The sequence below is a fragment of the Triticum aestivum genome, chromosome 5D (assembly GCF_018294505.1).
Source record: "Triticum aestivum cultivar Chinese Spring chromosome 5D, IWGSC CS RefSeq v2.1, whole genome shotgun sequence".
NCBI classification, from domain to species: domain Eukaryota; kingdom Viridiplantae; phylum Streptophyta; class Magnoliopsida; order Poales; family Poaceae; genus Triticum; species Triticum aestivum.
The window spans coordinates 387,240,607-387,251,843 of record NC_057808.1 but is presented as its reverse complement, the minus strand read 5'-3'; the positions used below and the strand labels follow the sequence as shown (position 1 = coordinate 387,251,843).

The 11,237-nt window shown below is 44.0% G+C and overlaps 1 long non-coding RNA gene across 2 annotated transcripts; it reads right to left on the bottom strand.

The window, feature by feature from the left end:
* Window positions 1-3,387: 3,387 nt before the first annotated feature.
* LOC123122004 (uncharacterized) lies at window positions 3,388-8,664 on the bottom strand. 2 transcript variants are annotated; one of them, XR_006460009.1, is made up of 3 exons: window positions 8,453-8,664; window positions 3,929-8,064; window positions 3,388-3,833 (listed from the first exon to the last, which is right to left on the bottom strand). It is a non-coding gene; the product is annotated as an uncharacterized lncRNA (long non-coding RNA). The 2 variants fall into 2 exon arrangements; XR_006460008.1 differs by having other exon boundaries at window positions 3,929-4,211.
* Between the last annotated feature and the right edge of the window lie 2,573 nt (window positions 8,665-11,237).

The window sequence follows — 11,237 nt, the reverse complement described above, 5'->3', positions numbered from 1 at the left end:
CATGATTTCTTTCGGTCGGTGGACACCTTCACCTTGCAAACATCTCCACACCAACATGGCGGGATGTTGACATCTTTCTCCTTCACCTTGTCCAAAGATGCGTCCTCCCACTTGTTCGGCATGTCTTCTTGGTTAGCACACGGTGGCCTCGTCATGGAACCGGATGAAGCCATGCCTACAAAACCGAGAATTCTTGGTTAACCCTAACCCCCACTTAACAATAACCACAACCCTAACCATAGCATAACCCTAACACCAACATCAAACACACATAACCCTAACCCTAGCATACTATGAAAGCCTAACCATACCAAATTAGCAAAGAAACATAACATGATTCAACACAAATTTGCAAATCCAAGACCTTGAAAGCGAGGCCTCCATGTTGGTGGCCATCATTTGTGGTTCCTCCAGGCTCTTTCACCTCATACTTCCACTCGTTGTCGTCATATAGTACAGCTTCTTGGGAGTCTGCCTTTCGTGATTGAAAGTCCAACCATTCTTCAACCTTTGGTGGGAAATAGTACTTGTGCTTATCCTTGTTCTCACCAGCAATCTGCTTATCCGTCTCCATTGAGTACTTTAAAAAGTATCCATTCATCTTATCAAATGTGTATTGAACTATTGCCGTCACGGGTAATGCACGTACACCCTTGAGCACCTTATTGAAGCATTCTGCCATATTGCTTGTCATTTGACCGTACCTCCGGCCATCTTCATCGAAAGCACGTGCCCACATATTCCTTTCGACAATGTTCCTATTGAGAAATTCAAGACCACCGGGGTCAAGTTTCTTGTGTCTGAGCAATGCATTGAACAATGTGGCAAACCGCTTGTTGGTGAAAGCGAGACAACAATCTTGAAGATCATCGGCCAACTCCTTGATACCACATGCCCTATAGAAGTTTGCACAAAAGTGCCTCATGCACCATCGATGGTGCAACTTTGTATGTCCGGGAATGTCAACCACCACCGCGTTTAGAATTCCTGGATGGCGATCCGATATGACACAAATTTCCCTTTCAGCCGGTAATACCCTTGTTCTCAATTGATGCAAGAACCACTCCCAGTTATCATTGTTCTCCACCTCAACCAAAGCGAAAGCCAAAGGCAACACCCGGTTATTGGCATCACTTGCTATTGCAACCAATAAAGTGCCCTTGTATTGTCCGGTCAAGAACGTGCCATCAATGGCGATGACGGTCCGACAATGCTCAAAAGCCCTCACGCATTGCTCAAAGGCCCAAAATGCACAGCCAAATACTCGGACGGTCCTCCCGTTATGGATCAATGTTTGGTGCCCATGAGGCTCAACCACGTGAACCATGCCTGGGTTTGTGGCGGCCATAGCTAACAACAACCTAGGGAGTCGGTTGTATGCTTCCTCCCAATTGCCATACAACATCTTGAATGCGGCTTGCTTCGCCTTCCATGCCTTGCCGTACTTTACCTTGTAATGAAAAATGGCTTTCACAAGGTCAATGACACTCTTGATGGTCATTATTGGAAGTGTGGATATTTGGTTGGATAACCTGTAAGCAATGAACTCGGACGTGAGTTGTCTGTGTTGTTGGTACACAAGCTCGCCATCCGCATTCTTGTGCCGGCACATGTGAGTTGGTAGACAACTCACTATGCGCCAAGTGGGAACTCCTTTCCATGGCCTTGCACGCACAATCCATGGACATCTTGGCACTTCACATTTGACCGTGTAACGCACATTGACGTTCGAGTTGGCCACTTTATGTGGACGATAATGTGTAACCGAGTAGTTGCCGAGCCACATCTTCAATTCCAAGAAGGATTGAAACTCGCAACCGGGATATATCCCGTTCTTGCCGTCTTCCAAATCACGGTGAGAACTTGGCCTAGCTCCAAGAGATATGCATTTGCCACCATCCACGACGGCTTCATCCGCGAGACTAAGATCCTTGAACAATGGTGTCTTGTGATCCGGCCGAATACCTTCTTGAATGCTTGGGCCTCCTTCGGCATGAACCCCTCCTCATCAACTTCTTCACCGGGACCATCGTCATCCGAGTCCGATGCATATGCACGGGAAAAAGGGATGGATTGGTCCATTGTCTCTTGCACATGATATTGGTCGAGATCACCCACATTGTTGTCATGGAGATCAACTTCGTTGTCATCCTCCTCGTACTCATCATTCTCCTCTTCAAAAGCTTCATTTTGGTTGTTTGGAGTCGGGCTCAATGTTGGCCAATCTTGTTGCATGAAATGAGGTTCACTCATTTGATCTTGGTTAATGGGTGGGGGAGTGCTAGCAACCAACGGGGAAGGGTTCCGGTTCAAGTCCAAATTCAAAGTAGACTCAACCTTCTTGGAGGCAAATAACTCAAGAGCCTTGTCTAGAGATTCGGCAACCGTCCCCTTGTATGCAACCCAACGTTGCTCGGAGTTCACACACATTGTCTTCCAACGGATGTGCATTCCAAAACCAACATTATGCCTTCCCTCGAACTCAACAACGTCACTTGGGTCCATCCAATTCAAATCCTTCCTCACTTGGTCCAAGAGCTCCGCATAGCTAGGACTACTCTCAAACACCATGTCAAGCTCATCCGGGTCCGGCTCAACATTGCCTTTCAAAAAGGCCTCTTTATCCACATGATGAACATAAACAAATGTTCTCCCCATCCCTATAATAATCAAAAACACACATATATCAAGTAAGTACTTAACAAAAATATTTGCACAAAATACATATGCCATAACATATATATGAATTAATAACCATAACCCCACATAACAATTACCACAACCCTAACCATAGCATAACCCTAACACCAACATCAAACACACATAACCCTAACCCTAGCATACTATGAAAGCCTAACCATACCAAATTAGCAAAGAAACATAACATGATTCAACACAAATTTGCAAATCCAAGCCAAAACTAGGGTTTCCCCAAAGTAGCAAGATTTGAGCAAATGTGACAATTCCTATGGATGAAAACGAGGGGATCGGAGGAGATTACCTTAAGGGAGGGGTTGGCTTCGAAATCCACGGTCAAATACTCCGGATTTGCAAGATTTGAGAAGGATTTAAGAGGGGGGAGAGGGGAAGAGAGGAGGGGCGCAAGTCTAAGGGTTTGGGTGGGGTGGGGGTGGGAGGGGAGAGAGGGTGGGGCCAGCCTAAGTGGAACACAGACTGTGCAGCGCCTAAGAGACGGGCGCTGCACATTACAAGTGTAGCGCCTAGGCCTTAGACGCTGCACTGCTGTCTGTGGGGCCGCAACTGGACCAGGGCTGTCACGCTGGCAGGAGGTGCGACGCCTAAGGCCGAGGCGCTGCACAGTAGTGTGCGACGCCTAGCTGTCAGGCGCCACATGAAAGGGTCACCATTGTGAAATTTTTTCGAGAGCAGGTCAGTTTATGATTTGATTTCGCTCTCAGGTCAAATATGTGATTTTTGCCACAGGTGACAGACCCTGTCAGTAAAAATACAGGTAAAATGTACATGAATTTTCAAACACACACACACACGCTAGAACACTAACAAAAATGTGCAGTACAGAAGGAATCTCGAAGAAAAGCAAGCTTGTAGATGGAAACACTCAGGTCTCTGCACCGGACGTTTGAGAACATAACTTCTCCCTCACTGCACGCAGTGTTCAGTAAGGCGCCAGACATTTGTGACACCACAGACCAGCACCAAAATCACCGATTATGCGGGATAAATCGACCAGCGACCAGGGAGCGAGACGAGAGTGTGTCGTCTGGAGCCTATATGCCGCGGGGCCATAAGCGGCCGCCTTTCTGGACACTGCTCCCACTGATAGTCTCCTCGTTGGTGCAGAGATGTTTTTCCTGCCCAAAAGATGAAAGAAACACATGAAGGGTTAAGCTTTGTCCAAGAATGAATGCAGTGGGGATGGAGTGGGGGAAAAGAAAGAACAACAGACCTGAACTGTATCCTTGTTTGCAGTGTGCCTCTTGGCATTGTTCCTTAACAGACAGAGACGACGTTATTGTTGCTGTTGACCTGTTCTCTAACAAATATCACAATTCCATACTGGCATGTTTTTCCTACCTAAGAACACCTAAAAAGTGGACCAACCAGCAAGCGAAACAGAGATTTCTTTGCTACAACTGCAGAATCTATGTCAAGACTGTGAAAGATAGAATGCTGATGTCTAAGGCATCAAGGAATTTGCATCTGTCAAAACTTTCTGGTCGAACTGTTCCCTGTTGGAAAAATAACAAGTCATCCAAAAATGCAGTCAATTACACATTTCAAACAAAACAGTGAGCCAATCAACTTTCAATCTCATAACTCATGTAGTGAATAAGAGCAAATGTTCGCGAGAATCAAGAAAATGCTGACGGATGCCCAACTTTTCTCCACCGTTGACAAAAGAAATGTTGCATCATGCTTTTGGGATAAAAGTTGAATTGTACAAGATGATGCTTTTGATCAAATGAACATAGTAAAAGATAGCATATTCTAAGTGAAATAAAAAATATTATTGTTTATCCATTTGATTCATGACTATGCCTGAGGATCTGTTTATCCATAAGCATGAAATAAAAAGGCTCCATGCTTATTAGATAACACATGAGCTGAAAAAGACACTTAATAGCAGCAGATAAGATCCAAACATTTAGGTTCTGAAGACATAACATTCCGTTTCTGTCTACAGCTTTAAATGAGAGATATGCCAAGGCATAATTCTAAGTATTTTCTTTAGTCTTCTCTTCCTCCCCGTCTAATCTCCAAGTCAACAAAGATATCTACCACCTATAATTCCACAAACACATCAATTATTGTCCATAGGTTTATGTATGCCACAAAATATCCATTGATGTCCGTAGGTTGATGTACCATTGAATAACAAAAAATAAATTGATTTATGCCCCCCAGCATTACTGGACTGCATCATTGCTACGAGTGCTACACAAGGCGTATACATCACTTATCCAGTTATGCTGCTACAAATACCCATATTGAGTAAGCAATATCAGCCTTGCAGATGTCGAAAAAAAAAGATTTCATGTTTTCCTTGAATGATTAAAATGAAAGTGAAAGGACATAAACCATGCACAGTGCATACGGGTAGGATGGAAGTTCAGTATCTATTTTCTATGACCATGAAAGCTACTCCTGTGGAATGCTCTTATCTACAAGAAATCCAGGTACTTGTATTTCAAACCTCCCAGTGTGCAGCCAACAGGAATTATGCAATTATATATCTCTGTTAGGTCTACTGTGAGTAGATGAATGCTTAGCTAACAAATCTTGGCAGTGGGGTAAGGATGCCGACAACAAGCGATTGCGTGCCCAAGTTTCTTACAAACAACTTTGATGTAAACGGCTACTTTAATTTGGTCGTTGTTTGGGTGATGACGTTGAATAATTTGATAACTTTATCAGTAAGACTCCGTTTGGCATTGACGTGATTCTATCAATTGGTCACAGAGAGTAGTTGCGGGTCAATCTCTCTCACGCATCCATGACGTAGGATTGATCTCTTCAACTTCAAAGAGCACATCAACAGGGGCAGAGCTTAGTATCATTATTTTCTACTTATGAATCAATCCACATTTTGGTACAGGCAAGTCACTGACAACAAAAGAACTTTCCTATCTATTTTCACTGTATGAGTTTCTCACACAATCGGATTCATAATGATGTAGTTAAAAACATGACTGACATGTAATTTCAAACATTAAGTGTTTCACAATTAGACTTCATTTCCATCAGATAAAGCCATTTCACAATAAACATAACTAATCCCATGCATTATTGCAGCAAACCGGCGAGCATAACAAAAGGCAAACCTTTACTAGGAGTACAAAGTTGGTTAATGATGTGAACCTTGGGAGAAGTACAGCGCAAAGGAAGGCTTGACTTCATTTGCAATACAACAATCAACAAATGCGCACATGACACAAAAAGCATTAATCACATTGCTTTTTGAGGAGAAGTTTTGTAGGCTGTTGTATCCCGTCAAACCAACATCATCTTGCTGAGCCTAGCTAGAATGAATCTGACAAAAATCCAAGAATGTAGGTGAATTATCACATGATGAGCATTTCTTATCTGAAACTGGGATTTTGGAGCATAATCCAACAACACAATTTTATATCTTGGTGCTAGAATCACATAAAAATTGTACATGATAAAAAACGTGACCAACTAAATACTGCCATGTAGAACCTAGATGAAGAACCTCTGCTCTCCACCAAGGTTCATAGGACCTTATCAGTTTGTAGTTAAAATTTCAATCCACCAACCCTTGTTAACCTTACTGCTTTCTTGTAGTACACAGTTAAACTAAGATGAGCATTAATTTGTCAGGGAAAGAACACTGTTCTTGCTTCTTTGACATTCGAATTGATCAATGGTGCATAAAGCAAACGAATCCAACCAACAGAGAACATTGACAGGCTTACCTCATTAGGAAATGAATGTGAATGCTGTTGTAAGCCTGTGCCTCACTCTCTAGACAAACCAGACTACTCCTTCGGAAAACCAAACGTTCATAACGTGTTAGTGGACAGTAACCATGAAGCTGAAGATATAATAGTGATTTAGTTGGCCAATCAATTATTAGGCCACCAACGTGAACAAACTCAAAAGGGGTACGACAACCACTAGTACCAAGGGCAAGGCAAGTATCACCCTCAAGAGGAGAGGCTGCTTTGGTACGATATGTTTTTTCCTTGTTCGAAATCAGCAAACTGCACACTATTGAGGATCTACCACAGATATTTCAAGAAAAAAAAAATCATGAGCGCCAACGCACAACGAACAAATTACTGGAAAAGTCTCTAAAGATTTCAACAATATTCAACATGTCAATACAGCAGCCTCTCCCAGACACAGTGGCAGTAAATATGAGGTTATGCATATGTGTGTTCATAGAGACTATGATCGTTCAGGGATTGTAATACTAATTAGCATGCAAAACCTTAAATTTTGTTCTTTATCAGTTGAGGGAGGACTTTTTTCTTGTTTACACAAAGAATACATCCATCGATTTGCAGGACTTAGCTCGACATGCCCAGACTTGTTAAAAAATAAAAACTATTATTCTATTATCTTTGCTGTATGATGTAACAGAAAATTGTGATCTGCAGGATAATTTGCAAATGCTGTAGGAGGCTGGAAGCATTGGAGATTATGCTATATAGCAGTGATATGCGTTGGTACATACGATGTACACCTTTACAACACCAACTGCTGGATAATCTGTTGTAGATAAGACCAAAATAAGAAACATTATGATCACTTGTTCACTTGCCTATCATGATATTCCATTTTTGCCCTCCACAAATGAAAATGTCCTTCTTCGTGACAGCATCACGTTGGATTAAGTAAAAGTATTATATATGAAGCTTCCAGCTATAATATATGTAAGTGTCGTTGTTCGTCAGGTAACTCCAGAAACACAGCGCGGATCAGTATGGATACGGCAATGTGAACATATCTTCTAAGTATGCAACCTGCTAGCAGTCTTCGGATAAATATAAACAAGATGCGGAAGGTAGAAGCTACCTTTCACCGGTCATTAGTATGTCTCATCACTAGCAACAAATAATGGTTCCATATTGATACCACTGCATCTTCGCTATGTTAGTTAAACTTCTTTTCTTGTACACAACCATCACTAACTTCCCATGATCGGGCAAACGAGAAGGTACAGTACAATAACCTCCAGCATTCTAGAAGTTTTAAATAGCTTGGTGACAACACACACATGCACACGATGCTAAACGAGATTGAGATAATCTTAAATCCAAATGAAACGCTGAGAAATTCATTAGTCAGTCATTTAATACTACCAAGCTGTTGATATGTTCAAGTTTGAGCGAGCTTCGCAAGCATTCCTGTAATGCAAAGCAGTCAACTAAAACCTTACGTCCCGGCACCCTTTTAGGTAAGCGGCGGCTTAAAAGAATGTTATCCCATCCATACACTGAATGATGCAGATCTTGGCAGCGGGAAGAACGAGCCATCGAGGCCGGTAGAAAGCTTCCGCGTGCTTTCGTCCAGCAAGGCGAAGTGCTTCACAAGTTAATGGACGATTCACCTCACCTGAAGCCAATGCTGCTAATGTCAAATGGTTGGTTTGACACATACGAACTTTCGCTAACGACAACCGCGTTAGAAATAGCATCGCGGTCACGGGATGTTGTTTCAAAAAGGATTTCTTAACCAGACTCACACTCCAATTTGTTAACAAATTAACCTTTGCATACAACTGTCAATTTCCCTGAATCCTGCAATGCAGACAGGGTCACTGCACATACTTTTTCCCTATCGCTGTTCTACGAATCTGCATGTGACACGCCGGGCAGCAAATCATCAGTCGTGTCGAAGGCGCAACCCTCCCCCCGCCCCTCGTTCCGAGAAAATTAAAAGCTACTGTGCGCAATCTGACCGCTAGGAAGTAGGAACGACAGCAGCAGTAACAACCACGCACCTTTCAGCAGTCTCTCTCGGCGGCGCGGCGGATCCCGACGTCGTGTAGCCTCCCCCTCCTGCGGGTGGTGCGGGGGCGCGCTCGCCGTCGAGCTGCTCCGCTCGCCGCCGCCGCGAGCCCGGCGAGAGCCATGGCTCCGCCGCCGCGGTGTCGATGTACGGGCTATTCGAGATGGAGCGCGAGTTGGTCCAACCAGACCGAGTTCGGGTGAGACGGAGCAGAAAGAGGAAAAGCGCGAAAGCTGCCTGCACGAGCGACAAAGGAATGGAGCGGACCTGGCCATATGGGCCATCCCTCACGGGCCAGCCCGTGGGCATGGATTTTCGGCCGGGCACGGGCCAGGCACCTCACGTGAATAAAAGGGCCAGGCCGGTCTTTGACCCGCCGCCGATCCCGGAAAAAGGAATGGGGCGCACCATCTATGTTGATGACGTGCAGGTGGCACCACTCCGAGAGCCAGAGCTAGGAGACGACGTCAAGCACCACGTTGATGTTCTTTAGAGGAGATGTCACGAACATGGCGAAAACAGCGAGAAGGGTGTCGGTTGCATAGGGGGATGCGACGACAAGCTCACTACCCCAATAGTCCTCCAAGCTCACGCAACATGGCGAGGGTCTATCAAAGATTTGGGCGCAATGGCCCGACCTTGGCGGCAACTACACGCGGAGCTCTGCCTGCAATGGCAAAGCCATGGCCCTCATCCCGGGTGTGGTGGTGGAGGCACTCTCTGGTATGCCACAACAACCATCGGCCAATCTCGTGCCCGAGGCACGGCGTGGTTCCATTGGCACGGCTGCCTGAGGCAACGGTGCGAATGCAGCAAGGTCTGCAGCGGTAGTGATTACAGTTTTTCACATAAATCACATGGGAGAGGCACCTTAGTCCTTAGTTTATCTATTATTTGTGGAATGGTCTTGCGGTTTACCAGAAAACTGACGCCACGTTAGCAGTTTATCATTTATCTCTGGTTTTGGATGAAACATTCCCGGTATCAAAACATGAAGGACGAAATGTAGCCGAGAAAAGATGACGGGCCAAATGTCTACTTGTTGTAGACTTGAGGGACAAAAATACACTTTTCTCATTTTGCAAATATTTTGAAAAAGCAAACCATGGATGTCCTTGATACTGCATGTCAATTTTCAATTTTGAAAATAATAATATAAAAAACGTACCACACCAAAAAAGAAACTAGTGTCACTTTCATGTTGAATGTAAGGCTTATTTTGTTAAGATGAGGCTCAACAGTGGCGGAGCTTGACCAAGTTCCTTTGGGGGGTGGGGGGGGGGGGGGGGCAAACAGAATATATGGACTAGTGAGGGGGCTAAATAGACAAACCTTCATAATCTAATCATTTTCTTCAAATTATTTAAGCCTGCATGTGCCAATCTTAGGGGGGCCACAACCCCAGCAACGCACTAAGCTCCGCCGCTGAGGCTCAATCTCCAAGCCAAGAAGGAAAAGATGATGCTTCGATAAATGATTACATCATAAAAACATGCTCGCTATATATGATACAAACTTGTAACTGTAAGTGATTAATTTTTTTAATATGAATCTTAGTAAACTATTTTTTGTTACATATACTACATTTTAATGTAGTAATCCTTACTCAAAATTGTGTCATAGCAAGTCAAAATATGTCTTAAGTTGTAGGACTCATAGGGTACACCATTCTTTCTAAAACGACCGGTATCTAGTGCCGCCCAAAAAGGATAGTATGCTACCTGCACCAACAGCTTAGGGGTGAAGGAGGAGTTCTCCTCCATCACCCCTAAGTTGTTGGCGAAAAACTTCTGGTCTGAGCTCCAACTCGACCTCCATGTTGGACCATGTCTAAGCATGACAGATTTGAAGAAGCTTAAAGGAGGAGGAATGGATGCCTAGCGTCACCTGTGGCCCTCGCGAGAGGAGATACTCATAGGAGTAGAGCTTGGGTGCCGCCTGGGAAAGAAGAAAAATATGCGGAAGAGTGTTGTCGCTGCAAAAAAAAGAGTTGTGCGAGAAAAGGAAGCAACGGGGAGCAGCTGTGTACAACGCTTTGCACAAGGCAGACCCAATCGATGGGCCATCAGTTAAACATAATCATTTTCCATGTGAGTAAACAGTAACATGCTACCAAAATATAAAAATGCACAAGATATGTCGTCGTGAAGGTTTACATTGATTCGAATATTGCCCCTGTTGGTTAACATATTGCTCTATATTGGCCCATAGGCACGAAAAAAACTACGTTGTGATATGCTCGATTGATATCAGTATGCAATTGAAAACCGATATGTCAGTCGCATCAACATACATTTAGAAGCTTGCATATGACAACTCTGGGAGAGGAATAGGATGATATATATATATTATAGCACACATACACACACACACACAAAACATGGAATAAGAAAATAGCCAACTCTTGCCAATCATATTTCAAGCATCACCATAACCCCATGGCCTTTTGAACTATCGTTTCCTCTGCTTGCCTTTCACTTATCAGTTCCAAACTTAGCATTCATGCAACCAGTCACTTTGCAAAGGTGCCAATAAACATGTAGGTTTCTGGGATCGGCTCTATTGTTAAGAGGCGACATATTTATTCAGAGGGGATGCGAGTGGCGATCGACATGGTAGCACATGAGGGTTTACCCAGGTTTGTGCCATCCCTAGAGAGGTAGCACCCTACTACTGCCCTACAATTGTTGTATTGCTCTAGTGCCCACCGACGATGGAGAATACTTTCAGAGAGATATGTTTCTTGGATTATGGGCTCCTATTCGTGGTAGCGGCCA